Genomic DNA, 24,859 nt, shown 5'->3' on the forward strand with positions numbered 1-24,859 from the left:
CGGGAGTCTCCCGGACATTCAAGGAGAGTTGGCAATTCTAACAGGACCATTTGTTGTCCTCATCAGTAGTCCTCATCATAGTTGCATTTCTGTTATATTTATTCCTACTTTATAACATTCACACAAATACCGATGAATATGGGGGTGAGCATTGCCAGCCAGATGATGTGAGTGGATGTGCCTAATCAGAGCTCCTCCTCAAACTACAGTAATATTTACTCCTACTCTTTTTTTATTGCCCACTGCTGGCTAAATAGCCTCCTGCTTCCTCCCCACTTTGCTTACTTGGAGAATGGGCAAATTGAACGCAGCTAAGCAACTGCTGCTCTGGTGGCCTCCGGTGCATCCAGACAACATGATGTGCAGCTCAGAAAATATTCTCTGCTCTTTGATCCTGCCAGCACTAAGTTTGTGGTGGAGGGCCGATAGTGTCACATCTGCTGGCTGCTGTAACTGTGTGTCAGGCACATCCCACTTCTAAAATAGATGAAGCAAAAGTGAAATTCTCACTAATGAGACAAGATCTGCAGAAGCTGATGGAGCAGGCTACGGAAGTTGAGTGCAGACTCAGTTTGTTGAGGACAATGTACTTTAGTTGCAAGCTGAAATTACAGATCTTAGGTAATCTGTTACCATCTATGCAAAAAGCTTTATGAGCTGGAGAATTGCTCTGGGCATAACAATATAAATACAGTTAGATTAAGTTTGGTGGGCCAGTACCCAGAGTAAATTGTGGAAAATTGGGACAATTTATTGCAGCACCTAGTTGTTATGAACCTGCCCATAGAATAGCCCTCATCCAAGATGGCCAGTACGGTTTCATGAAGACAGCACCGTGGCTTAGTGGTTAGCACTTCTGCCTCACAGCACTGTGGTCATGAGTTCGATTCCTGACCATGGTTTTATCTGTGTGGAGTTTGTATGTTCTCCCTGTGTTTGCGTGGGGGCTCTGGTTTCCTCCCACAATCCAAAAACATACTAGTAGGTTAATTGGCTGCTATCAAACCGACCCTAGTCTCTTTCTGTCTGTGTGTGTGTATGTATCTTAGGAAATTTAGACTGTAAACTCCAATGGGACAGGGACTGATGAGAGTGAGTTCTCTGTACAGTGCTGCTGAATTAGTGGCGCAATATAAATTGATGTTAAAAACCTTTAATGCATCATAGTTCAATTGTTAATAATGCATTTATTTATTTTAAATCCATCTCTTCCTGTGATGAACAGGGAATATGTACACTAAGAGATTATAACAGAGTTTCTGTACTGTATTGCACAGACTGTGCAGTGGGAATTCAGTAATTTTGTTACTGCTGCTTTGTTTTTGACAGTTAAATGGAGTGGAAACAGAAGCTCACATAAATCACATGCTCATTGTGGTAGATGACAGATCAGGTACAAGGGAAAGTAGATGTGACGGGATGAACTTACTCTGCCACCTAGCTCCACCATGCTCTATGGCATTTCATTGATTGCCAAAAAATAAGCATACTCCTACTGTTGCTGCTGGGCCAAACCAGCCTCTCACTGACTGAATGTCTGGAACTACTCATGCCTCCTAGGCAATTTGTAGCAGCAGCCATACCTCTTTGCTGTTTATTCTGGCTTGATCCTTCCTGTCTGCTTACTATGGATCAGGACTGCAGAGTGGCTGACAGAGTACTGACACAGAATTGCTGGGTAGCAGGCAGAGCATCAACACAGGATTGCTGATCTTAATAGAGTGTAACGCCCTCTATAGGCGTTTTGGTAAACCCTGTACCCCAGTCAATACAGGAGGGGTTCCCTAGAGGGCAAGTTAGGTGTTTGTGAAAAGTGACCCAAACTGGTTGCTATGGTGATAACCCAGCCTAGTCTGCTAGAGACAGAGTGAGAAGAAGGGGCTATCAGCAAGGGAGGGAGAGACACCCAGGGAGAGACAGAGATAGGGAGAGGACCAGCAGAGCTGATGTGAAAGCTGGGGAGCGTGGCACAGTAGAGATGGATGTCCCAGGGTCCCCCGACATTGCCCAGGAGCGGTTAAGTGGCAGCTGCTGCCTAGAGACAACCCCTACTGTCCTCGAAGTAGGAGTGGGGGAGCCTATAAGGAGAAGGATCCCAAAAGAGAAATGGGGATTGCAGTATGCAGTAGTGTGGCTGCATATACAGAGGGGAGGAGTCCCTAATCCCAGAGGGGGAAGACCCCATATCACTAAAGAGAACCCAAGAGAGAGGGGGACATTGTGCATGGAAGAGACCCTGGAGTGAGGGTTGCTATAAGAGGCATGGTAGCTGAAGTGTCAGAGCCTGAGGCTGGGAGTACACAGAGAGATGTGTCAGAGCCCACAGGAGAAATCATCTCCTCAAAGGAGGGGTGAGCTGCAGTTGAGAGTTACATAGTGTGTGTCAGAACTGCATTGAGAAGCTGCCTGCCTGTTAGTATCCATGTGAATACCCCTGCAGAGAAAGGATGAACTGCAGTGAAGTATGGAGTACTGGATTGTAAGAGACATGTGAACGATGTTATATAACATCTAGATAACATTAAGAATTGTGCAGGAGGAGTAATGTATATATATATTTATATATTTTTCTTTATTGCTGTAACCATTATGATTATTGTGCTGGAGGAAGAGGAGTTTAAATAAGGAGCTCAGTTTGTGAAAGAGATGGTCTGGCGCCCGAATTATTGTGACTTTTATTGCACTGCACCACAAAGTGACATCCCCTGTGTCCCACTACTTACAAATAAACACCTGCACGTGACACCTGCTGGTCATTTACACCCATGCCTATCAGCTAGCCAGGGCTGGAGAAGGAGGTGCACTGTGTAACCTTTGCCCCCCACATTACACACAGTGACAGGGGGTTATAACAGGGATTTGGGGGATGGATTAAAGTGAGCTTCAAGCTGTTGGTCACAGGAACATAGCAGTGAAAGAACAAGTGTTTCACAGAAACAAGCAAAAACTTTTACCACAATGGTGTTTATTGACTTAATTCGCTATTAGAAGAGATGTTCCTTTAAGTGCCTATGTGAGGGCGGCACTCCCGAGGAACGCCTCGTAGAGTCCCCTGAAACGAGAGGAAAGGTTCTCACCTGATCCCGAGGGTCGTTATGGGCGGGGCCCGTCAAGGGGTGGAGACTTCGGCGACGGTCACGGTCCCCTGTAAGGTGAGAGATACAGAAGCACTAATACAACGGGGGAAGGAAGGGGCTGTCCGGAATGTCGCCCCGGAACCGAGGGTTGCTCAGCCCCGCTTGGCGACTCCCCGTTTTATTCTGGCCAAGCCACGCGGGCTACAAGAGTTCGGGGTAGAGAAAATTCTCGCCCAAACTCCCTACTCACCACTGGGGAGGGCCACCCGACCGTAGGAACAAGACTCACTCTGCCGGCAGTGCGCCGCGGGATATCACAGTCCCCACCCGGAGCCGTCAGTATCCTGCCGGCGTGCGAGCGGACTCCGTCTTACCCTCCGAGACACCATCTGCTCTGGGACCGCCAGGCAACCTTGCCTGGTAACCTTGCCGGAGCCCAGACCAGACACCCCAATGGAACCGTGGACGACCGTGACAGACCCCGGAACTCACAGGGGCAGGGCTGCACTGCCCCAGTGGAACCGCGGAATGCCCTGACCGCCCCCGGAACTCAGAAGGGCTGTGTTACACTACTCCCAAGGCGCTGAGGGAAATCCTGATCTCCCTCAGCCCGCGAAGGAGTCATGCCATACCGCCACCCAAGGGCCCGTCCTAATTCGAGTCTACACGGAGGGGGGAAGGGAAGGGGGTAGACAGTACTTACCGGCTTGGGAGACCCTACGCAGTCCGTCTCCCTGGAGTGGTACGAGACTCGCCCCAATTGCCCCTTCCAGGCCGTACGCACGGCCAGGAGACAAGTCAAGCGCCACCCAGCGATAAATCCCGACATACCGCCTTCCGACCCCTACGGGAAGAACACAACACACTCCTACAACCCACGGGCGGGTGCACGGACGGAGGCACCACCTACTTCACCGTGCACTCCCTAACACAACAGTGTAATTCCCCAATACCATAATACAATATCAATGCAGTGTACAATTCCCCCAACACAACAATACAATATCAATGCAGTGTACAATTCCCCCAACACAACAATACAATATCAATGCAGTGTACAATTCCCCCAACACAACAATACAATATCAAATATCAAACTAACAGGTACACCACGTGGAAGGTCCTACCCTACTCTACCAAACGGAGGGTACTGAGCAAGGGGGGGGGAGGGAAGGAAGGCAGGCCTTCACCTTTTAAGGCCTAACGCCTTTCACTCACCAGACTGTGAGTGCTTCTTCCCGTGTGTTTAGGAACCGTGGCCGTCCACCATCCTGAGGGTCTGCGCATGCGCAGCCCTTTCAAACCTTCAGTACCTGTTCCTTTTAGTTAATTGGCTGATCAGGCAACACTCCCTATTTAAAGCACCTGAGTTCCATACCTCGTTGCCTGATCTTGGAGTCTCATTCCCCATGAGCCTCTGAAGGTGTTCCTGTGTTTCCTCGTGTATTCAGCTCTGCTGATTCCTGTGGTTTCCAGACCACTTCAACTCTCCTGTGGTTTCCAGACCACTTCAACTCTCCTGTGTTTCATCGTGACTGTATTAGCTGATTCCTATCCGCTGCCTCCGTGCACTACAGTCTTCAGCTCACTTCAACTCTCCTGTGTTTCATCGTGACTGTATTAGCTGATTCCTATCCGCTGCCTCCGTGCACTACAGTCTTCAGCTCACTTCAACTCTCCTGTGTTTCATCGTGACTGTATTAGCTGATTCCTATCCGCTGCCTCCGTGCACTACAGTCTTCAGCTCACTTCAACTCTCCTGTGTTTCATCATGACTGTATTAGCTGATTCCTATCCGCTGCCTCCGTGCACTACAGTTATCAGCTCACTTCAACTCTCCCGTGTTTCATCAAGACTGCACCAGCTGATTCCTATCTGCTGCTCTCCGTGCTCAACAGTTCCAGCTCAGCTCTACTCTCCCGTGTTTCATCGTGACTGCACCTGCTGATTTCTGTCCGCTACCTCCGTGTACCTGCAGAGTCCTGCTTGCTGCTACCCCTCAGTTCTACTCGTGTATGCAGCAGCTGATCCGCTCTCCGTGCTTCTCAGTGTTCCTGCCGGTGTCAACTCGCCAGTCTGCATCGGATCTACGCCTCGCTGCTTTCATCTCGTCTAGACCATCTCTACTCTTCAGGGTTCTCCAGGAGTCCAGTTCCACATATTACTGCTTCCTGAGTATTTGTTGCTATCCCTGCTGGTCTACCTACCTGTGCGCTGCACCTACTTGATTACCGCTTCCACCCTCCTGGGACTTCGCATCCTGCCGGCCTCCAGCCGTTCAGGTATCTCTGCACTCCTGTCTGACAGCCTGCTCCTGAACCACGGTATGCATACTTCTCATTGACTGTGCTGGTGTATTGCATATCTTGCTGGACTGAGTTGTTCTCCTCTGGAGTTTACTATCCGCTGAGACTATTGCCATCATTGACCGTGTTATCTTTTGCCCGGATAGTTCCTGTGACTTTGTATTATTGTGCAGTGCTGTTCAGTCATTACTATATTGTGCATATCATCGTGGGATCAAGTTCAGTGTGCCCGTGTATCCTCTGTATTGCATTCTCTCCCCGTGCTCCTCCTCACATATATATTCAGTGGTACAACTTGCTAGAGGCAGACCACTGATCCCTGTTTCCTGAGTCACCTGTTCCCATATCCTTACACATAGCAGTGGTACAACTTGCTAACGCAGACCACTGACTTCCCGGATACCTCCACCTGGATTCCATTCCTTCACCTAGACAGCGGTACAACTTGCTAAACGCAGACCGCTGACTCTCATCACCTCCTCGTTGCTGCTGGACATTCCTGCTCACTATAGCAGTGGTACAACTTGCTACCGCAGACCACTGACTACCCTCACGTTTCCTTGTCCATTCAGTTCCTCGTGTACTACTACATATATATTACCAGTGCTGCTAGTCATAGACTTTCCCCGAGCATTCTCTACCATCTGCTGTCTCCTGTTCCGTGATCACCCCGCTACCAGAGTACCATATTACCATCTATACTGCTCTGGTAAGTCCATCACCTGGTGATTCCTGGGTAAAGACTCCTAGTGCCCGTGACAACGCCTGAGGGGACCTAGGGCCTTGATGAGGACACCCGGCTTGCTATCTACCCCTACTGAGGGTTACCTAGTTGGAGGGCGGACCTAATGCCCGGAGGGAGAAGGCCTTGGGCCCGGGTGAAGAGAGAGTGATAGAATGCGGGCGTGGGCCTGGAAGAGGTGGTTTCCACTGGGGTCTTACCTGGTCTGGATCCTCTACTCGCGACGTCAGCGTAGCTCCTCTTCGGTCCTCCTACTGCTGGCTGCCCGGACTCACCGCTGCTCCCCTGGTCCTTTGTGCTCTGTGCTGCTCCACTTTCCCCAGACAGGTTAGCTCGTAGCCCTGACAAGGGCTCTCTGTCTGGACTCCTGCTGGCGTTGTGGCTGCTGATACTGCTGCTCCTTCTACCGCTGCTCTGCTGGATCCTGTCCTAGCCGCTGCAGGGCTTGCTCTCTGCAGCTCTGCCGACCACCGAATCACCTTGCACCCACGTGGGCGCTTTCTATATCCCTCGGCGGGTCGCCCGCCGATGACGTCATCCCAGATGGGGGCCGTGATTGGCTCGTGGCCGGGAGCTGCGATTGGCTGCTGGCCGTTCCACATTTCCATATATTACAAAAATGTAGTAACTTTACATGGACTACAAGCCCTTCTTTAATACCATTTTACACACAGGTATTCTGACGCATAAAGAAGCCTCAGCTACCTTAACTAATCCAGGGTGATACAGACTGACTGCTTTATCTGTGCACCTATAAAACCAGATTCTGGTTTACTGAGCACCATGTGGAGTTCTCACAAGGCAATGATCTGTCTGCATTTATTATAACCATTCCACGGCTATTAGTGTGGGTTGAGGAATGCTCTACATTCCTCAGACTCTGACTAAAGGTGTGGCTGTCTGCCACTGCTAGTTTCTTCTGGGGTCATCACATGAGGGAATCAACAGTACTGCCACTATCATGGGCCCAGGCTCAGGACTAGAGGAGTGGCAGCTTAGTACTACTAGTTGAGTGAGGTTTTTTTTTTTATTATTATTATTAATTTTTATTTATAGGGCGCCACTAGGTGTCCGTAGCGCCGTACAGAGACAAACGAAATTACAATGCAAGGAGAGACAGCGCAGTACAGTAAACAATAAGCACAGTAACTCTGTGAGCTCAAAGCACAGCTAGGGGCGGAGGAGGGGAGAGGGGAAGTTCTGCATACGACGGAGCCCAAAAGGAAAGGCACGGATGACAGGGAGACCCCCAGAGGGGAGAGGAGGGAGCAAGAGGGGAAGGGGGAAAGAGGGTCCTCGAGGAGGAGAGCAAGGTAGCTGGAGAGCAGAGTTAACAGTGGTGAAGACAGGAGGAGAGGTGACCCTGCTCAAAGAAGCATACAATCTAAAGGGTGGGGTAGACAGACAGCGAGACACGGGGGAGAGAGGGAAAGAAGGAGGAACGGAGGATAGGGGAAGGGGAATGAAGGGGAAGAGGCAGAAGAAAAGGTAGAAAATTAAGTGGGTTTGTTACTATACCTTTGTCTAGTCTGTAACGGTCCTTATAAGGACCCTTTTCTGAGTAATAAACATCACTGCTTCAAGATCCTTTTTTGACAGCTGCTTACCTGCTGTAGTTCCTGTGATATACAGATTAGACCACTCTAATCCATTTTCCAGCTGCTCTAAGATTTGGGACCCAGTGTTCAGTAGCATTGCTCTGCCTGCTACCTTGCAGCTCTGACTATTGTGAGAGGCCAGTGGAAACATCTACAGCAACCCTGGTCAGAAGGAAGAAGGCAGGGGTTAACCGGAGCTGCAGCACCAACGTATTTATTTTTACTACAAAAACACCTTTATTTATTGAATACATTTAGTTTAGCATATCTTTGCATTTTTAAACACCTGGCGCCACAGCACCCATAAATCAGCACCAGGTGTTAAACCATTGAATGTTGCATTGCCAGAGCACACCCTTTAAATTAATTTTAAATAACCAATTATACATGTACCACCAGTGACTTAACCCCTCCAATGCCAGGTATTAACCCATCCGAGTGTGAATATACTTTGTTCCAGCTAACTCATCTAACAGAGTGTCAATGTGGGCAGGGGATCAGACATGGTCACCTCTTTCAACCAGCGGTAATGTATGCAAAACCGGGTTGTCTTATTCTTCTTGGGAACCAATACAATGGAGGAAGCCAAAGAACTACACAATGTCTTGATCACATCTAGCTCAAGCATTTCTTGCAACTTCCTGCATATAAACTCCTTGGCCTTTGGTGAGACCTGATAAGTGGGTTTCCTAATTGGCTTATGCTCATCAGTGTCCATATGGTGCATCTCTGAGGAAGTCCTCCTGGGTTTTCCACTAAATTGAATTGCAAAGATCCCCAGCACTACCTCAAGCTGCTCCCTCTAGTGGGCACTCACCTGCTCATCCCTGTCCACTTCCTCTATGCCACCATCACCTCTGGCATCCGCAAGGAGGTCAGTCAGAGGATCACTTCCTGGTTCCTCAGTCAGCAAGCAGAAACCCGCAGCTACAGACTCCACATGCATGTGGAATGAATTTAGCATATTCACAAGGTATGTTTGCTGTCACCTACTGTCGATATCAAATTACATTACATAGGTGATGACACTTAGGTGCTTTGAGTACAGTGCAGCCCAGGAAGCCTGGAGCTTGTTCTGACATGTGGGCATCAGAACAAGGACCTTCTGCCCTACCTCAAATACCTTGACACATGCACCTTGATCATACTAATTCTTCTGCTTGGTCTGCGACCCCGCTGGGTTAGCTTGCGAAAGCCTCATAAGATTCTCTCTGAGCTAGATAACATATTCCACCATAGATACATCTTGGGTGGGTAAATTCTCTACCCAAGATTTCCAGAACAGATCAAGAGGGTCCTGGACTCTGTGACCATAGAATTATTTGAAAGAGAGAAACCAGAAGACTTCTGTGGCACCTCCTGATAAGCAAACAGGAGGTGTGGCAGGTAGAGTTCACAGTCTCCCCCCTTCAAAGTTACAAATGCCTTTAGCATATACTTCAGAATGTTGTTGAACCGCTCGCAAAGTCCATTAGTCTAAGGATGATAGGGGGCGGTACCGAGCTGCCTTACTTTGCATTTTGCCAAGAGACACTTGACCAAGTCACTCTGCGTCCCTTGATCAATTAGGTTTTCACTGGGAAACCCTACTCTACTAAAGATTCCTAACAGCGCTTGTGCTAACTTTTCCACAGTTATAGAGGACAAAGCTACAGCCCCAGGGTACATGATAGCATAATTCACCATGATGAGGATCTACCTCTTCCCTGATCTAATAGGCACTGGTAGGGGGTCTACAATGTCCACAGCCACTCACTGAAGAGGCTCCCCAATTATTGGCAAGGACCTCAGAGGAGCATGAACACTGGGGTCCCCCAACTGTTGACACACATCACAGAACTTACAGTAGGCTAAGATGTCATCTGACATTCCAGGTCAGAAAAAGTTCTGTGTCAGGGACTTCAGTGTTCGTTCTCTCTCCCTGGGTATGAAGCCATAGGGATTTTGTGGGCAACTGAATTCAGTTGGGCATGAGAATTCTGTGGGACCAGCACTTGAAATTGTTCCTGGACTGGCCTATCCCCATCTACCTTCCTGGCTAACCCTTTATGCCATTATATCAGATCACACTCCCCACCTGCATACCTGAAAGGCCAATGCCAGTTTGGCGCCTCATGCCTCCCAACGAGAAATCAGGGAGCTGAGCTTCCCTGAACTCTTTCCTGTTGCCCAGTCCAGACACTCAGCAGGACTGGTCTATGTTGGGGTTACTAAGGTCTGTCAAAGTGGGTTCAGTCAAAGGGTGGTCACTGTGGTCAGCTATCCTCACTGCCGGGGCTGGAATACTGCAAGGGGCAGTAGCATCACTGGACATCCCTACAAGGACAGTGTCACTCACCGGACCGTGAGTGCCTCTTCCCAGACATTTAGGAACCGTGGTCGTCCTCCATCCTGAGGGTCTGCGCATGCGCAGCCCTTTCCTATACTTCAGTGTATGTCCCTTTAACTCAATTGGCAGATCAGGCAACACTCCCTATATTAAGCACCTGTGGTCAATACCACGTTGCCTGATCTTGGAGTCTCATTCCCTATGAGTCTCTGAAGGTGTTCCTGTATTCCTCGTGTTTTCAGCGCAGCTGATTCCTGTGGTTTCCAAACCACTTCTACCTCTGTGGTTTCCAAACCACTTCTACTCCTGTGGTCCCCATACCACTTCTACCATCAACTATATCATCGTGACTGTTAGCTGATTCCTATCCGCTGCCTCCGTGCACTACAGTCTTCCAAACCACTTCAACGCTACTACTTATTATTGTGACTGTTTGCTGATTCCCTGCCTCCGTGCACTTCAGTCCTCTAATCCACTTCATCGCTATTATATTTCACTGTGACTGTTTGCTGGTTCCTACCCGCTGCCTCTGTGCACTCCAACCGTTACTTTACATCCACTCACCTGTTCCTCATCAAGTCAGTGAGCTGATTCCTATCCGCTGCCTCCGTGCACTATAAGCCTTCAGCCTGCAACTCGCCTGTGTTCATTATCGTGACTGTTAGCTGTTGTCTATCCGCTGCTTCCGTGCACTACAGCCTCCAGCCTACAACTCGCCTGTGTTCATCATCGGGATTGTTAGCTGATGTCTACCCGCTGCTTCCGTGCACTACAGCCTCCAGCCTACAACTCGCCTGTGTTCATCATCGTGACAAGTTAGCTGATTCCTATCCGCTGCTCCTGTGCACTGCAGTCTCTTCTCAGCTCTTCTGTGTTTCCTCGAGACTGCTGCTCTCATTGCCATTTGCTACTCTCCGTGATCAACAGCTCCTGGTCTGCTCTGCTATCCCGTGTACCATCGCTACTGACAACTATTGGTTGCTACTGGTTACCTCCGTGTACCGCAGAGTCCTGCTGCTGCTGATCGCGCTATCATCCATCTACTGCTGATCCGCTCTCCACGCCTTCACGTGTCCCGCAGGTCTACCCTCCCGTCTGCATTGGATTTATATCTCATCTACTACTCCTCTGCTGGATCGTCTCCACTCTCCTGGGTCCTGCGTGAGTCCAGTTCCACGTGTTATTGATTCCTGTGGATTCGTGTCCCTGTTGGTCTACTTATCTGTGCGCTGCACCTACTGATTGCTGCCTCAGGTATCCTGGGACTTCTCATCCAGCCGGCCTCCTGTTCCGTGATCACCCAGCTACCAGAGTACCCTATTACCATCTATATTGCTCTGGTAAGCCTACCACCTGGTGATCCCTGGGTAAAGACTCCTAGTGCCCGTGACAGACAGATTGGCCAGAAACTCCATCCTTTGTACTGCAAGAGGATGTAGTCATTTCAGAGGCAAAGATTTGGCAGGATCCTGAAGAGTTAGCAGCTTGGTCTTTCTCTGGCCTGGCTGATATTATGGTTGCTGGTGATTTGGGTTTGACTTCTAACATGGCACTTATGCCAGTGTGGCCTAATCCTCACATATTGGTCCGTCAACAGAGCGGCTTCTTCCAAGATGGCTCGCTTCCTGTCCCGCACCTTTTCTTTCACCTTCAGTGCACTCCGGTGGGGAAATTGCTCTTGCCAAATGAAGTCTAGTTTTCTCCTCCACATTCTGGTGGACTCCCACAGTAGGTTAGCAAACTCCTCATGGGTGGCGTGGAGATTTTTGGCAAGGTCCCGGAATGTTTGTTAATAGGTGTCTCGTGTAATAGTATACCATTCAAGGGTGGCCTTTTTGCAATACCATAATCCACACAGTCCTCTGAAGGCATTCCACAGTAGGCCTCCACTGCACGTCCTTGCAGTGTGAGCAACAAATACTTGACCCATTCCACCCTGGTTACAGCATGTAGTCAGCAGGTCCTTTGAAATACCTACAGATACTCTTCAATATTTCTCACACTTTTCTCAAATTTAAGGCAAGGTAGAGATGATAATCCTAATTCACTAGCAGGAATCCCCTACGTGGGCTGTACAGCTGATGCTCTTTCCTCTTGGATCCATGCTTGGATAACCTGTGCCCACTCAATTTTAACAGCATTGTCCCCTATGGCCAGCTGCCCTGCAGTCATCATAGGACAGAGGGGCTGTTTCTGCTTCTGTTGAGAAGAGGATGCTGCTCTCTGGGGAGCTTGTGCACTTTGTTCCTGGTTGTCAGCTGGGCTGCTGACTTGGCCATTGCTTCCTGTTTCCTCCACCTGTGTACTATGCTGTAGGTACAATTCTATCAGTGTCACTCCATTCTCCTCCCTGGTTGGTGAATGCCTGATTTCAATGCCCTTGGCATTCTCAAAGTCTGCCATGGACATGTTGGCATATGCAAACATCCAGTGTGTACATCTGGCTGAGTTTATTCCCTGCCTGAATAACTCGGCTCCCCAACTAGTGCAGAAAAAGCCACCTGGGGTTATCCCACTGCTTGCCACCCGAAATCTGTGAGAGAATGGACCTCCTATGCCACCCTGCCATTTTGCTGGAGACTGACTGGGCCTGCCTTGCCACCACCCCCCTTTCTTTATCCCAAAATGCGCCCCCCTCTAAACGCTATAGGGGGTGCTCTGCAGCCACCACATCAGGCATTGGTAAATGGAACTGCTTCCTTCTGGGTAACTCTTGCTTCTAGTGCACCACCTGCTACCACTAGAGTTGGTTAAACTGTTTGGGAGGGGGGTCGGGGAACAGGGGCACGCCTTTTTTTTTCTTTTTCTTTTTTCTTTTACATTTATATATTGATTGATTTATCTGCCTTGCGGGGCCACTGTGACTGATGCCCTAAGAGAGCATACACAAGGTGAAGTTCAGACATTTGCTTTGCTAAAACGCACAGAGTGGAGTTGTGGATTTATACACAGAGGCAGGACCAGTGATGTCATGGCTCTGCTGTTTGACTTGTATAATATTATATTAGGATATTGTTCTAAAAATGTGGGATGAATTTCAGCTGCCTGAAATGGAGTGAGGGGCTAATATATATTTTTTTTTACCAGAACTGCAATGGAACACAGTCATTTATTTTACTTGAATGCATTATATCTGAAAACTTTAACGGTGTGGTTAGTGGTCATTTAATGATACTTATTGCAGGCTTTATTTAACATATATTTCTACTTCTTTAACGATCAGGTGATGCAGCAGAGCTCAAGCAGTAGCAAGTGCCCATAAAATTCTGTTGCTAGAGAACAAAAAATCTGCCACCCATCCTACTCACAACCACCACTCTGCCACGGTGTGTGCAAGCACAACAAACAGCATGCTTCCCAATATTTTGAAATGTACAATTCTGCAATATTACCAGTAATGTTTATATACAATATATGCCCTTTGCTTACATATACATATTGTCATATATAAAATGTATTTTATATTATAATAATAATAATCCTAAAAATAAAAGCTACCACGCATATCGGTCAATATGATTAACAAAAAAACATAGCTGAGTAAGTCAATACAAATATCATCTTACATAGATGGTCAAACATAGCCCATGGGATATATTAATATTCAGACATTGCATTTTAGATTTTTGCTGTATTTGATAACACGGTATTTAAATAAGAGGAATGAGAAGGGAGGAACCCACTCAGGCTATAATTAAAATCAAGTCCAGGCTTAAATGTGTAGATTTATCACACAACAATAAATGGAGGAATATAATAAAAACTGACATTGCTTTGAGAATTTTGACTAAATCTAACATGAAGTACAAAAGATAAATTTGTTTATTCCAGTAGGTAAGAATCTATAAAGGGCTCACCGTGTATGTTCCCGTAACCTTACATCAACCTTAGAATTCTAAACATTTGCATGCAAATAAACACACGGAGACATGTATAAGTTATTAAAAAATTGCCTGAGCTTTTATTATAATTTGAACTTTAACTACACCTATGGTGGCGGAGAAAGGGCACTGCGAAACAACTCTCAAGCTGAAAACACTAAATCACAAATGGACTGGCGCACACCGCCATACGTCCACAACCACGGGGAACAAATCCCATCATAACTTGCGCTGAGTTGGCGTCAGAGTGACTGCCCCTTTAAAACTCACGCTGCCCTCCCTCACCGAGTCGGACAGGGACCCTCCTCACCGAAGGGCCAAAAAGGGAGTTATTGGTGCCTCAAAGGGGGGCAGTGACCTACGACAACTACCTGTGCGCCCACAAATCAGCCGCTGAACGCAGTGCCTTCCTACCGCAACATTAACCCAAAATACTCGCAACTAGGAGTGGGTGGGTGGGATCTCGTGCTGTGGAATGAGGCAGAATAGGAAGTACAGCCCGCCTCACCAATCAACGTCCCTCCCACTGAAGCACACATTGGTCGGGCCACAAACCTATGTTAACCCCTTCAGGTAAGAGTTCAGCTTACTACAAACCCTGTCGCCCTTTAAGTGCATTCGTCCTATGCGGCCTCACTTGTCATTAAATGTAAAAATGGAGAGAGAAAATTGCAGCATTCATGCCTTACAGCAGACAACTTAATTGGTTACCTTGCATATCTACTTTTTGCACTGTTATTAGAGATGTGCGCAGACCCCCATGTCTTGGTTTTGGTTCTAAAACTTCTTCATGTTTTGGTTATGGTCCTGGTTTTCCCAAAAAATACTGAAAGGATTTGGTTTTGGTTCTGGATTTAATTAAAATGATCAAATATAGGTTAAATTATGTGATTTTAAGCTGTTTTTGTTCCTTTATTACAATTTATAGCATTAACATTCATTTACAGTCTATTTTCTAATGATCTCTTCAAACTGTCCACATTTTCACCAATTGTAGCCAAAGTCTGCAGTGACAGAGTAATGGCAAAAATACAAGACAGTTTAATAAAATATACAATCCTTAGTGGCACAGTAGTGTGCATAAAGTATCTACATGCAGTTACTGAATGCTGGAAATGACATTCCTGAGTTTTCCAACAGATTGACACGGGTAGTAAGATAAAGAGTTCATTAGATGCACAGTGGTATCAGTAGACATTTATACAAGTAGCTAGACAAAGGTGGGCAGTTACCATAAATAAAATGTTCAAAGACTACAGATGCAACAAATTTGGAGTGGAAAATGGCATCCATCATAGACACTGATGCAACATAAACAGGCAGAGGTCTATGGACGGACAGTGGTAGATGGTTATAAAAGTAAATAGATGAAGGTGGGCTGCATCCATAATAAAAAAGTTCAAAGATGATGCACTACTCGTTGGGCAGATGTCAGAATCACTAGGTGGAATTGATGATACCTGCCAGCAGTTGGCGCTACTGAGTACTGGGGTGCGGAGTCTAACACGCCCCTGGTTTTCACCAGGAACCCCCGCAAGGAGGTATGGACTTCGCTGCTGATAGGCTTAGGGAGATTTTGGCGGTAAGACATGCTGGCTGCAGACAGGTGAGCAGAGATAGTGTCCTGCTGCTAGGCAACAGGACGTGGTTGCTTGGAAGGTGCAGGCGTCCATCTCCTGCACCAAGTGCCAGTGCGGAGACGGCGCCTGACAGCAGAGCATTGATCAGGAGCCAAGAGCCAAGCTTTCAAATATCTTGTTTTACTTATTAGTGGTTATTTATGCTATGAGCAATTTAGATCTGGCTGAATGTTAATATGTCATAATGCTATCTTTGTGAAATAAACAAGAAGATTTGTATATATATTTGCTAGTTACCATGCATATCTACAATTTATATTGTCTACTGAAGGCCTGTCAATGTCAGAATTTTGGCATAGTTTTGTGAGAAGGTGCTTCATGTTTTTTAATTAATGCCCTGTTTGAGATAAAAATGTCGATATCAATTTGTCCTTTTGGGTAAACTCAAGTGTAGTATCTAACCTAATGCTGTTGGTTCAGTATGCCCTGAAAGGGCGGTGTCTCCTTTGTCTGATACAGGAAGTGCCTTGTCTCTGGGGTACAGAGTCTGAAGGTGACCTGACAATGCATTGGTGGTGGGACTGGAACCCTAACCTTGCACAGAATAACGTGCCACTAGCACAATGCATTGCTTTTTATCTCTGGGTCCTGGACTTTTTTCCAATTGAGAAAAAAAATTTAAACCCCACTATTTTTTAAACCCCACTATTATGTCAGGGACTAGAGGCCCTTTTTATTTTATATTTATTAACACAAACACTTAACACTTGCACAAATTCTAGTTTGTTCCATTTTTGCTTGCTCAAATTGGTTTTCGATATTGACTCTTATGGGCTACCCTCTCCCCTGTTGTTGGAGATTCCTTCCTTATGGGGAGGGCTGAAAAACCAGTTCTCCAGGGGAAGCATCGGCCAATTGGAGACTTGCGGCAGAGGTGTTTCTGAAGATTCTTGCCCCCTAGAGGACCCTATGGTTCCTGAGGTCTGAGATGTAAAAGGGCCCCCCTAGCTTTGGCAATGGAGGGTCTGAAGAGTCTAGTCTCCCAAAGGGGATGGGGAGGATCGGGGCCTTTTCCTTTTAGGGTTCCAAAAGCCCAAGCTCCAAAAACAAGCTTTTTTTGCACTGCACTGGGTGATTTGGAGCACCACACTTTGATAAAAAAAATAAAAAACAAAAAAACAAAAACAGTTTAATGTTTGTATAAAAAAAATGCACAAACTATAATTTTAATGGTAAAAAGCATTCATCACTGACAGTGCAGCCACAAGACCAGAATAAGAGGTAATTAAACTGACGGCATCATCATTCTAAGATGAAAGCGGGCTTTACACATAATAAAAAATAATTTTAAAAAAATGAGGAAATTGTGGCAGTGCATGAGGGACAGAGTGAGGGAGTGAATGTTGCTAGATCTGCAATGGCTGCATTAGTGACTGAGCCCAGGCGTTGGATACCCAGGCCCCATCTGTACCGCACACGTCGGTTGCTTGGTGCTTGATTTGTTTGAGCCCCCACCAAACCCAACATTTATTTGGTTGCTAGTTGTTAAACTGGAGAATAGATAGAGATGCTAGCCAATTACTCTTGGGCATTTGGATAACAGAGGTCATCTTCCTCAATGGTTAGGTTGCATGTGTGACACTTTGGAGGGGGACAGCAGCAACACATTGGAGAGGTGTGGCAGCAGCAGCAGTATCAAAGCTCATTAGACAGACAGCAGCAGCATCAGTAGACATTTAGACAAGTAGAAAGACAATGTTGCCCTTTACCCATAATAAAATAACTTGAAAGATTGTATGCACACAATAGATTTTGAATGTTAGAGGGCATTCATCATTAATAGGGAAACTACAGTAAGAAGAAGAGTTCATTAGAAAGACAGCAACATCAGCAGATATTTAAAAGGTGATGAAAGATACACCATTGGAATAATGTTAAATGGAGCAAGATGGAATTGTCCTTGGGTCCATACATATGTTCAAAAGCTACATGATTGACATAATATGGTGGGCACCCTAATAATGACAGGGTTGGAAAGTCAACAATGACATCAAAAGTATTATTAGGACAACAATTGAAATGTAGACAGTATTTATTATGTTGACAATTCAAATGTAGATAGTATTATTTATTATATTGACAATAATATCCTTAACCATAGTCCTGTTTCTATCCCTATTCCTAACCCTCTCCCTAGCCCTATCCCTACTAGGGATAGGGCTAGGAACAGGGTTTGGAACAGAGATAGGAATAGAGATTTGGACAGGGATAGGGCTTAAGAACAGAGATAGGACTAGGGACTCCATAGCCCTCTCCATTCCTAGCCCTGTCCCTAGTCATATCCGTGTGCCTAACCCTGTTCATATTTGTATTCCTATCCCTGTTCCAAACCCTGTCCCTTTACCTATCTCTAACCCATTGTTGACATTGTCCACCTAATAATACTGTCCACAATGTAAATTGTCAGCCTAATAATACTCTTGACACCTGAATTGTAGACCTAATGTTGTCAACTTTCAGAATGTCAACCAAATGAATGTCTAGCTGACGACCGTGTTTACACAAGATGATAGACGAAGGTCAAAAACTAAAATAATGCAAGTCCCACCCAGCCATAAGTTAAAATGGTCATGCACATAGTTTAACAAATCAAGCACTTCGGCAACAAGGACTGACACTTTTGGGGCCAAAGTTTTTGATTTGTTTGGGCCCCCTACAAAAGAGAACATTTTGGTTGTTGGTTGATGAACTGGAGAATGGAAAATAGATAGGCATTTTAATTTTTAACAAATTACTAATGGGCATTTAGCTAACAGTGGTCATCTTCCTCTGTGGTGACAATGCCATCACCCTCATCATCATCCTTATCACTTATCACTATGTCAACATCATCATCACACAATATTTGTTCATCCCCACTGGAATCTGCTTTACAGATTCTCTTTGTAATTGGCGGAAGGAACAGTATTCCACATACAATTTGTTATTCATTTTTCTGAACAGCAGTTTTTCTAAATTTTTGGAAGCACTCTCCTCCGATGATCACTCACAACATTCCTAGCTTCACCAAACAGTCTTTCCAAGCACACGCTTCATACCTTTACTCCAACAGTCCTGTGCATATTGTGGGTGATTCCTGTGTATTCTGACCCGGACTCTTCCTGACTCCTCTTCTGCCTGTCGTTTGATACTGTGTATTCCTGATTGTTGCTAACCCGACTTGTTCTGACAATTCTTCGGTTTTTGCATTTGGCATTCTGCAGTCCATTTGTGTACCAGTCCTGGCTATGTTGACCAGTCTCTTGCATTTTGATACCAGCTTGTCTCGCCTGGAGGCAGTGCAGAGGGCCGCGACCTGCAAACTTACCTGCAGTGAAGCCCAGACCTGCTTGCGGGGGTTCCTGGTGAAAACTGGTGGTTCGTTAGACTCCATGCCTCTGTTACTGCCAGCACTAAACCAGGTTGGCGAAAGTGAATCTACTACATCTGCTAGATTTGTGACATCGATATACTTTTCAGAATCGCCAAGTTTCATCTCCACCTGCTTTTCCAGTAGTTTGATAAGGGATATTATTTGATTTTTGGCAGTGTTTGGCACTTCATTTGTTATGATGTCAAACGGTTTCAGCAGCTTGGGTAAAACAGTAAATATAATGTGCTGGAATAAGGTATTATGTCCCCCCTCTCCCTATATCATGGAATGATGTACAGATTTTGATGGCTTGTTTATATTCCTCTAGTCACTGAAGTATATAAAGTTTTTTTGCAGCTGCGGCAAGGTTCTACATGCTGTCGCTGAATGTCGAAAATGCCCAATATTTTATGAGCCATGAATATCTCCTGCATTGACCTCTAATTTTTTGAATAATTCTGCACCACCAAGTTTATTGTGTGTGCAAAGCATGGTTTGTGCTGAAATTCACTCAGTCATAATGCACATACAATGTTTGCTCTGTTATCAGCAATGAGGAATGCTGAAGAGAGTCTTAGTGAGCCATTTTGCTGTAACATTCATAATTTTTTCCAAAAATGTTCCCAGTATTTCACAAAGAAACATACCAATGTTTCTTTGTGAAACCAGAGATGCAAAGAGTAGCTTGCCTGTGAATGACCTGTCTTGGGTGATGTCACTACTATGATGAATGGATGAGGATCATGGTGAAGCTACTGGTGATGCACCTACCCAGTGGACTGTCACATCCATGTAGTCTTTTATTTGACCAGTACCGCTTTCCCACATATCCGTAGTTATGTGGATAGTTGGTACAATGGCATTTTCTAGGGACTGAATTACTTTTTGCTTAACCTTCCAGTACAGCTCAAGAATTGCTGTTCAGGAGAAATGGAATCGAGATGGAATTTGGTAGAGTGGACACATGACCTCAACTAATCTGCTAAAACCTAATGCAGTAATGGGAAAAATTGGATGTACATCCAATGCCCACATACTGTCAAGGTTTTAGTTATCTGCTCAGCAACAGCATGATGACTGTCATACGCTTGCTTCACAGACAATTGTGTAAAACTATGCTTACTCTTCTTTCTTCCCTTCTGTTTAGATGTATCATCCCCAGCAGCAGCTTTAGCATGCAAGGATGTCTCTCGGGACTCAGGGAATGCATTAGGGGAGTTAGTTGGAATTGGATAATTTGATGCTGAACTAGTACATACTACTAATAATGAGAAGGTTGATGATGAAGTTGTTGACACTAGTGAGAATTGCATCTGTCTATCCATTTGGCTGTTACCTGATGCTGGGCTGCTTGCTACTATATACAATTTGCCACATTTAGATGCATGACTTGAATGAACTTGCTGCAAATAATGTTATAGGGAGGAGGTACCTAGATGATAAACGTCTCTTCCTCTACTTATTTTGGCCTGACAAATGCTACAGATGTCTTGACAAATGTTTTCTGGGTTTTATTATTATTATTAATTTTTATTTATAGGGTGCCACTAGGTGTCTGCGGCGCCGTACAGGGACAAACGAAATTACAATACGAGGTAAGACAGCACAGTACAGTAAACAATAATCACAGTAACTCAGTGGGCTCAAGGCACAGCTAGAGGGGCGGGGGAGGGGAGAGGGGAAGTTCTGCCAACAACGGCACCTAGGAGGGAGGGCACGGATGAGAGGGAGACCCCCAGGGGGAAGAGGAGGGAGCGAGAGGGGACGAGGGAAGAGGGTCCTCGAGGAGGAAGGCAGGGAAGCTGGCGAGCAGAGTTAAAAGTGGAGAAGACAGGAGGAGAGAAGACCCTGCTCAAAGGAGCGTACAATCTAAGGGGTGGGGTAGACTGACAGAGAGAAACAGGGGAGAGAGGGAGAGAAGGAGGAATGGATAGGGGGAGGGGGGTGAAGGGGAATGAAGGATAGGGGAAGGGGAATGAAGGAAGAGTCAGAAGAACAGGTAGGAAGTTAAGTGGGAGACTGGAAAGCTTTAAGAAAAAGGTGGGTTTTTAAACACCGTTTGAAACTAGACAGATTAGGGGAAGTTCTGATGGAGGGAGGGAACTTGTTCCAGTGGAGGGGGGCAGCACGGGCGAAGTCTTGGATACGCGCGTGGGAGGAGGTGATCAGGGGGGAAGAGAGGCGACAGTCATTGGCCGATCGGAGAGGGCGGGATGGAGCATGAATAGAGAGGAGGGAGGAGATGTAGGGTGCTGTGGAGTTGGCGAGGGCCTTGTATGTAAGAGTGAGGAGCTTGAACAGGATTCTTTAGGGTAAGGGGAGCCAGTGAAGGGATTGGTAGAGGGGGGAGACAGAAGAGGAGCGGCGAGAGAGGAAGATAAGCCTAGCAGCACCGTTAAGTACAGATCGAAGGGGAGCGAGGTGAGAGTGGGGGAGGCCAGTAAGGAGGAGGTTGCAGTAGTCCAAGCGGGAGATGATCACGGAGTGAATGAGACATTTAGTGGCATCTTGGGAAAGGAAGGGCCGGATGCGAGCGATGTTTCGCAGCTGGAAGCGGCAGGATTTAGCAAGAGAGAGAATGTGGGGGCCAAAGGAGAGAGAGTAGTCGAGGATGACCCCGAGGCAGCGAAGTTGGGGGACAGGGGAGATAGAGGTGTTGTCCGCAGTGATAGAGAGGTCCGAAGGGGGCGAGGTGCGAGGGGGAGGGAAGACTATGAGTTCAGTTTTGGTGAGGTTAAGTTTGAGGAATCGAGAGGACATCCAGGAGGAGATGGCAGAGAGGCAGGCGGACACCCTAGAGAGGAGGGAGGGAGAGAGATCAGGAGAGGAGAGGTAGAGTTGAGTGTCGTCAGCGTAGAGATGATAGTTGAGGCCGTAGGAGCTAATGAGTTCACCTAGGGAAGAGTAAGGGTCCCAGAACAGAGCCCTGAGGGACCCCGACTGGAAGGGTGGACGGGGGGGAGAGAGACCCAGAGGTGGTGACGGAGAAGGAACAGTCAGCAAGGTAAGAAGTGAACCAGGACAGGACAGGGCCGGAGAGGCCAAAGGACTGGAGGGTGTGGAGGAGGAGGGGTGGTCGACGGTGTCGAAGGCTGCAGAGAGATCGAGGAGGATGAGAAGGGAGAAGTGGCCCCTGGCTTTAGCCAAGAGGAGATCATTGGTGACTATAGCCAGGGCAGTTTCAGTGGAGTGAAGGGGGTGGAAACCAGATTGGAGAGGATCAAAGAGGGAGTCTTCAGAAAGGTAGGAGGAGAGACGGCTACAGACGAGCCTCTCGAGAATTTTGGAGGCAAAGGGGAGAAGAGATATGGGCCGATAGTTAGAGGGAGAAGTGGGGTCAAGATTAGGTTTTTTAAGAATGGGGGAAACGAGAGCATGTTTGAAGGAGGAGGGGAAGATTCCGGAGGAGAGGGAGAGACTAAAGAGGTGAGCGAGGTGGGAGCAGGTAGGGGGGGAAAGGGAGCGAAGAAGGTGGGAGGGAATGGGATCCAGGGGACAGGTGGAGGGGGGGAGGATGAAATGAGAGTGGACTTCCTCGCCCGTGGTAGGGCGGAAGGAGTGGAGGGGCAGGTGGCTAGGGGGGGAGGACAGAAGAGTGGGGTGGGGTGAACGAGAGAGTGGAGGAGGAGATTTCAAGTCGGATGGCCTCAATTTTAAAGGAGAAAAAGGAGGCGAAGTCGGAGGCAGTCAGGGAGGAGGGGGTGTGAGGAGTGGGCGGGGCCAGTAGAATGCTGAAGGTGGCGAAGAGGCGGCGGGGGTTAGAGGATTGGGAAAGGATGAGGGACTTAAAGAAAGATTGTTTAGCGAGTGAGAGGGCAGAGCTGTAGGATGAGAGGATGAATTTGAAGTTGAGGAAGTCAGCCAAGAAGCGGGATTTTCTCCAGTGGCGTTCAGCAGTACGGGAGCATTTTTGGAGGAGGCGGGTAAGTTTGGAGTGCCAGGGTTGGGGTCTGGAGCAGCGAGGGTGGACGGAGTGGGCAGGGGCGACCGCGTCCAGAGCAGAGGTGAGGGTGAGATTGTAGAGGGAGACCACCTGGTTGGGGCAGGACATGGAGGAAAGGGGAGAAAGGAGAGTATCAAGAGAGGAGGACAGAGTGGCCGGGTCAAGGGCATCGATGTTGCAGATGGATAGAGTAGGTTTGGGCAGTGGGAGGGGAGCAGAAGAAGAGGAGAGAGAGAAGGAGAGGAGATGGTGATCGGATAGAGGAAAGGGAGAGATGGAGAAGTCAGAGAAATTACATAGGTAGGAGAAGACAAGATCAAGGGAGTGGCCAAGGCAGTGGGTAGAGGAGGAGGTCCATTGGGTAAGGCCAAGGGAGGAAGAAAGGGTGAGCAGTTTGCAGGAAGCAGGGTCAGGGTTTGGATAAAAGCGCTTATTATGGGTATGAGATGGTACCACTGGTGCCTGCCTTAGTTCAACACAATCATCATCTTCCTGTTCTAGTACAACACATTACTTTTCAGATCCACATTTATTCCCCTCATCATCTTGCACATTTGCAAGTTCCAAAATAGCATCCTTATTTTCTAGGTGTAAATTACCATCATTAGTATTACTACTACTCATCCTCAGATTTTATATCAGATATTTCTGAAGGAGGCTGCTCTGTATTGACAGTGTCAGAAACTGAAATGTCTGACTCACATATAGCAATCAGGGACACCTTTACACTCTTGTAGGGATTCTGTGAGTGCCCAAGTTGCTCTCACCCTCAATGTTCTTTTCAGGCACTGGTTTGACTGTTATGGACATGACAGACCTACACCCTGAGCGAAAGGGTGGTGCATTGGAATATATGGAAGTTAAGGCAGATGTATTTAAAATGTTGGGTACGCAGTTTTGCAATGGGCATTCTAGAACCAACAGTACCAGTACCAGTACCAACAGTAGCAGGACCCCTACTAGCAAAATGTACCCATGTCTGATCCTTGTCTTGTCACTGCAGTTGGTGTATGGAATGTTAGTTATTTTCCCTTTTTGGGACAAATCACTACATTCATAAGAACATTCTATCTTAATCCTCCTCCTTACATCAAGAGCTGATGTTTTCTTTGACACTGAAAAAAAATGTTTGTATTTTGAGGACGCTTTCTTATACTTTGTTCCCACATGACCTTTATTAACAAAGGTCGAAGACATACTACTACTGCCATTACTGATACTGGTATGCTCCTAATGTTTAGATTTAGAATGATCCATGTTTGACATTTACAAGAGGAGTAATGCTACTTGAAATTGGAGCTACTTGTAATTGCCAACACAACAGATGAACACCAAATGAGATAAGGAAAAGAAGTAAGTACCCTACAATTTTTTTGACACTGCTCCACAATTATATTATTGAAATTTAGAGAATTGGTTCTTAAAAATAAATTATTTTTTTTTTTTGGTGGGGTGCATACTCCACCAACACCCTGTCTTTTGACCACTTAATATAGATGTTACTAAATGAACCTCTCAAAAATTGATTTAACTATAAAACACATTAGATTTTAGAAGTAACTTTGGGGTGTTCACAGAAATTCGAGTCATACAGGAAAAGCACTCTGTTTTTCCCCACTAAATACTAGTATATATATATATATATATATATATATATATATATATATATATATATATATATATATATACATATATGTATATATATATATATATATATATATATATATACTAGAACAAAGCACAGGCAGGGCGTCTCATAGTGTAATACCAGGACAACAAAGGACAAAATGTGTATATATATGCGTACCGTCAGGTAAAGATGTATGATCTAGACTCGAGTGGATCCTCTTTGAGAGCTGTAACACTGGATCTCAACTCAGGAACAATCCAGGAATGTGGAAAAAGGCAAACATAGCATAATATTGTAATGCAAAAGATAATGCACCACGTGAAACACCACAGGGTATTCAAAGGGTGTAGAGTTCAAAATT

Source organism: Mixophyes fleayi, chromosome 3, assembly GCF_038048845.1.
Source record: "Mixophyes fleayi isolate aMixFle1 chromosome 3, aMixFle1.hap1, whole genome shotgun sequence".
Classification (NCBI taxonomy): Eukaryota; Metazoa; Chordata; class Amphibia; order Anura; family Limnodynastidae; genus Mixophyes; species Mixophyes fleayi.